Consider the following 5,279-nt stretch of genomic DNA (forward strand, 5'->3'; position numbering starts at 1 on the left):
AACAACAACAACAAAGTATTTAAAACCAAATAGAAGAAAACAAAGCAAGTCCTTATTTTCTGACATATTGACTCTACCTGGATGTTTCCATTTCCATGTTTACTAAGCTATCAACAACGAATATATTATTAACACTTCCCCACTTTGCCCCTTTTTTCCTCATCCTTACCCCACCTAGAACTGACTGCCCCATTACAATATTTGCCTTTTTCTCACTGCTGTATTATTCTTGGAAAAACCCAAATCAGATGGAGATATTTTCTTTCTTTTACCTCTTTTGAGTTAATTCCCAGGGGAAAATTAGCAGAAAGAAAAATTAAAAGACAAGAATAACAAACTATTTTAAAATTATCCTGCATCCATAGAGTCTTAATTATCCAATGTTCTTATAACAGACACAGTACAAAAGGTTGATTTTAACAGACATATATTTATTGTCTCAAAATGTATGAGGCTAGAAGGCTGAATTCAGGCGCCTCACTTTAGGACAATTCTCTCTTTCACTCTTGCTCAGCTCTAGAGGAAAGCCCTCAATTCCTTTCAAATCTGTGGGCCTAGTGTTCCTTGGAAAGCTCAGTGTGTCTTGTCCTTTCCTTGTGCTGAGAGTTCCAGCGCTGATACCAGGGTCCAAATGACACTCTCTACTCCATGCTCTTCTTTTTTGGTTATACTGTTGCCTCATTTCTGTGCCCACTTCTCTCTTATCTCTTGCAAGACAAAAGATGTGTGCTACACCCAGGAAAACTCCTCTTGTATTAAATCAGAACCATGATGGAATTAAAGGTATTCAATCCTTTTACAATTAGCTTACCAGAGCACAGAGGATCATTACATGTCAGTCACATTATATCATTACTTCTGAAATATTGATAATCATGGCCTAACCAAGGAAACACAAATTTGGAGGAACACAATTCAATCCATCACAATACTCTCTGGACTTGAAGCAGTTGGAGCTGATTTAGTCATGGTCATCATGTGGTACAGATTCAAATTTTTTAAATGCTAATTGAAAGAAGAAAACCTACAGGTCAAAGCCGTGAACTGGAAAACTTGAAAAGGTGTAGAGAGCCTGTCTTACTAGACTGAATTGTTGCCAGGGCTATGGAATGACACATGCTCAAAGCAGTGAGTTTGGCCACCACCATGGAACTGGTACCACCTTTTTCAACTCAGCCATCAAGAGATTTGGTGACCATGCAGTATGCATACTTCCCTTCTTTTCTTAAGTTTCTAGCAGAGCTTTGACTCAGAACTTTCCCCATTCCAGTTAGTGTTCACTATTTAAAAATGTTGATCTATTTCAGTGTTACTTCACTGAACATGATTGAACCAGGCGAAAACAGTTCAAAGTCCTGCACAGTAGAATCACTCAATTCTAGTCAAGTAAAACAAAAGGAAAAGACAAGATACAGTAAAATGGTGACCTAGTCGAACATACCAGCAATGATGCAGGAAATCAAAGGGAACAGACACAGATAATAGCCTTGGAAACTGAGTAGCAAAAAGGAGAAAAAATAATTAGATTGAGCAATGAATGGAAGAGAACTTGGATGAAAACAACAAACAAGGAGATTTAGGAATGGTAGGTGGCTTACCAGCTGGCCCAGCACAGTGTGGTAACCTTGAAACAAAGTGTACAGAATTCCTAGGGAAGGAACTTGGGAAGGAAAGTTCAAAGAATCCACAACAGGAGACAGGGACACAGTATAAACAGATTCAGGGGAAGCAAGGTGAGCAGAATGTGAACCATGTAAAGAAGGAGAACACAAGTGAGAGGTCAAAGCCCCAGCGATTCAGGGCATCATGGAGAATGCAAACACTGACGGCCTTGCCTACTGCTGCTAAGAAAAGCAAACAGCCTTGTCTGTCTGACTGAGTTAGCAGGTAGATCGTAAATCAGAGTGGGCTGTCCCTCCCTAAAGACTCTGTTATAAAAACCCTCCCCAATAAGTTCACAGTGTGACTTCCCAATTCTGAATCCCCAGACTGAGGAACTCACCTGGGAGCTCCCCCATTCCCCACCTTTAATAAAGCTACATTAAGCTTTCTCTCATTCTCTCTGATTTCTTCCTTAAGTCTGCTAATTTAACAGCTCTATGTGCCCCTTGCCTCCCAGCCTAGTGACAAGCAGGGGTTCCAAGTGCCTTCACGCAACATTCACTCAGCTGCAATGTCACACAGCTGGACTGAAATCTCTTCCCTTCTCACCATTTGCTGCAGTGTCTACTCATGCATACACAGAGGGTCTACTCTATGCATTTGGGAAGGTTTCTCTTATGGGAACTATGGCAATGTCTTGCTTTGCCCTCCAGTGGGCACTCTAACGGTGAGCACCAATCCATTAAGACACTACAGAATGCAAAAGTCAGGGGAGCTTTCATGGCCTAGTGGCAAGAAGCTGCATTGTAATCCCAAAGGCTTGTGGTTTGAATTCACCAGATGCTCTGCTGGAGAAGGAAGGACAATCGCTTCCTATGCCAGTCAGATCTGACGCCACAACAACAACATAATGCAAAATTCACTACCGTGCCCACCAGGTCACTGGTGGTGAACACTCCCATGTCACCAGATTAGCAATCAACAGAGCATGTCCACCTGGCTTGCCCTGATACGTCAGCACAAAAATAAAAAAGTGAAGCAAGCATGTAAGCACAAATCATGCAAGTGACAAAAAAATATAGGGGCGGAAACCTGCCGGAGGGGGGACAATAGTAATAGAATTATCTAAATATATAAGGAATTTAGATTTAGGATCCTTAAAGACATCAAAGAAAGCACAAATCCAAGAATAGTTTGGAAAACAATTGCAAGACCAAAATGACAACGTAAACAGACAGAAACGATGGAAAAACGGTAACTAGAAATCTAGGAGATTAGCAATTAAAAAAAATAGGTAACTCATTTAGAGGAAATAGAAGTAGAATTGCATCAACAAGAGATATAATCAGAAAAAATTAAAATCATGATAGGATTTTGTTTGAGGAACAATTAGAAAAAAGAATTGGGCGAGGTGAGGGAAGTCCTTTAAGTGACATAGAACACTTTTGGGAGGAATAATGTACATGTGATTGGAGTTATAAAAAGGGGAAGAATTTTTTTTAAAAAAAAAGCAAGTACAGATTTGTAGATTTCCTGTAAAAATGTCATATAAGAGAAAAAAGATTTCTATTCAAGAAGCTTAAAGAATCCTGTACAAGTTAGAATCTAAAAGAAAGTCACCAAGTCATATTCTGACTTTTCAAAACTGAAAACTATTCTGAAAGAAGTTCAGGGAAAATGAAATATGAAACAGAAAGGAACACGACTAAGATCAAGCCCTGATTTCTCAGAAGACTACGTAGGCAAGAAGATAAGGCCATGCATAACACTCTGAGAGCAAAGAATGGCCAGCCAAAAATCATATATCTACCAAAAGTGTCTCCAAAATACAATGGTGAAACGAAGACATTGCCAGATGAACTGAAAGAAAGACACTGTAAAAACCAGACAAACCTAAGAGCAAATAGTAAAGAAATCCTTCAAATGGAGAATCCATGACATCACACAACAATCGGAAATTAAGACACACTGCAGCATCAGATACCCAGATACCAATGTAGGCAAATCAATCTCAGAAGCAAAATAAAGCCACAAAAATGAAGAAGAAGAGGGAACTAGAATTGAAATTGGCAAACGACAACTCAAAAGGAAAAGGGGAGTTATGTGACAGTGACGTAGTTACAGACTTTCCCTGTAGAGGGGAAAATAAGCCATGTCAAGAAATCATGGACTGTTTGAAATTAAGGAAGATGAAAGTCAATCTCAGACAGTGACCACAAAGAAAGTTAAGAAACTGAACACCAAAATAAATTAAAAAAAAAATCATGAAGCCCCAGTGAAAACAAAATAAAGTACAATGAATGAAACAAGGAAAAAAACAACAAAACCTCTAAACATGCTGTAACCAAAAAAACTCCATACAAATGCGAAACAAGGGGAGAAAGCAGGAACAGTGATGTTATTAACCCTAGTCATTTCCCAGCTCTCTGAAGCAAGCGATTGCAAAGACCATGGCCTGTATCAGGCACACCTTAGTCTACACACTGACATCGTTGCTCTTCAGTACTTTGGAGAGGTCTCTGACAGCAGACTTTCCCAGCACAACATGTCTTTTAATTTCCTGGATGTTGGTGCCAAGAATATTGATTGTGCAGTCAGGCAAATTAAAGCTGTGGACAATCCCAGTCTCTTCACCATCCATCATGATACTGCCAATCAGCCCAATGGTGAGAATCTTTGTTTTCATTGAGCTTCAATCCGTATTGATGGCTAAAGTCCTTGGCCTTCTGCAGCAAGTGCTTCAGGTCCTCCTCAGTTTCAGCAAACAAGGTTGTTTCATCTGCCTAACACAGACTGTTGATGAGTCTACCTCAAATACTGATGCCACATTTATCCTTATAGAGCCAAGCCTCCCAGATAATCTTCTCTGCATATAGATTGAAAAGGTATAGAGATAGGACGCATCCCTGGTTTACACTCTTCCCAATTTTAAACCATGCAGTGTTCCCTTGCTCTGTCCTGATGGCTTTCTTCTGGTCCAAGCATAGGTTTTGCATTAGGACAGTTAAGTGTTTTGGGATTCCTGTTCTTCTCAGAATCAGCCACAGTTTGTTGTGATCCACACAGTCAAACACCTTTCCATGATCAATAAAACACAGATAGACATTCCTCTGGTACTCCCTGCGTTCAGCTAAGATCCATCTAACATCAGCTACAATATCCCTAGTACCATAACCCATTCTAAACCCAGCCTGCACTTCCCCCCCATTTGTGCTTTATTTTTTGTGTGTGTGTTTACAAAACTCGAATACAAATTTGAACAAATTCTTTCACTTTCCCTCACCCCCACCATCAAATTTTACAATCCAATGATTAATCCCCCTCCCTTCCTGCATATCTACATCCCTCTGCTTCCAGTCTCTCCCACCATTCCTGGATCCTTATACTCATTCTACAATAACGGTTTTATACAGTATTTATCCTTATGGTACTGAGTTAGTTCACTCAGCATAATGCTCTCCAGTCCCTCCCAAGTTAGGTAATAATTTACAGTTATTGCTCCTGCATGCTGCATAGTATTCCACTGTGTGAATGTACCAAAATTTCTCAATCCATTTGTTTGTGGTTGGACATCTGGGCTGTTTCCATGTTCTTGCGATGGTGAATAATGCTGCTATGAACATTGGTGTACAAATCTCAGTTTGTGCCTCAGTTCTCATATTCTCAGGTTATATTCC

Source organism: Elephantulus edwardii, unplaced genomic scaffold (genome assembly GCF_000299155.1).
Source record: "Elephantulus edwardii isolate Elephantulus edwardi_28Jun2011 unplaced genomic scaffold, EleEdw1.0 scaffold00179, whole genome shotgun sequence".
In the NCBI taxonomy this organism is placed as follows: domain Eukaryota; kingdom Metazoa; phylum Chordata; class Mammalia; order Macroscelidea; family Macroscelididae; genus Elephantulus; species Elephantulus edwardii.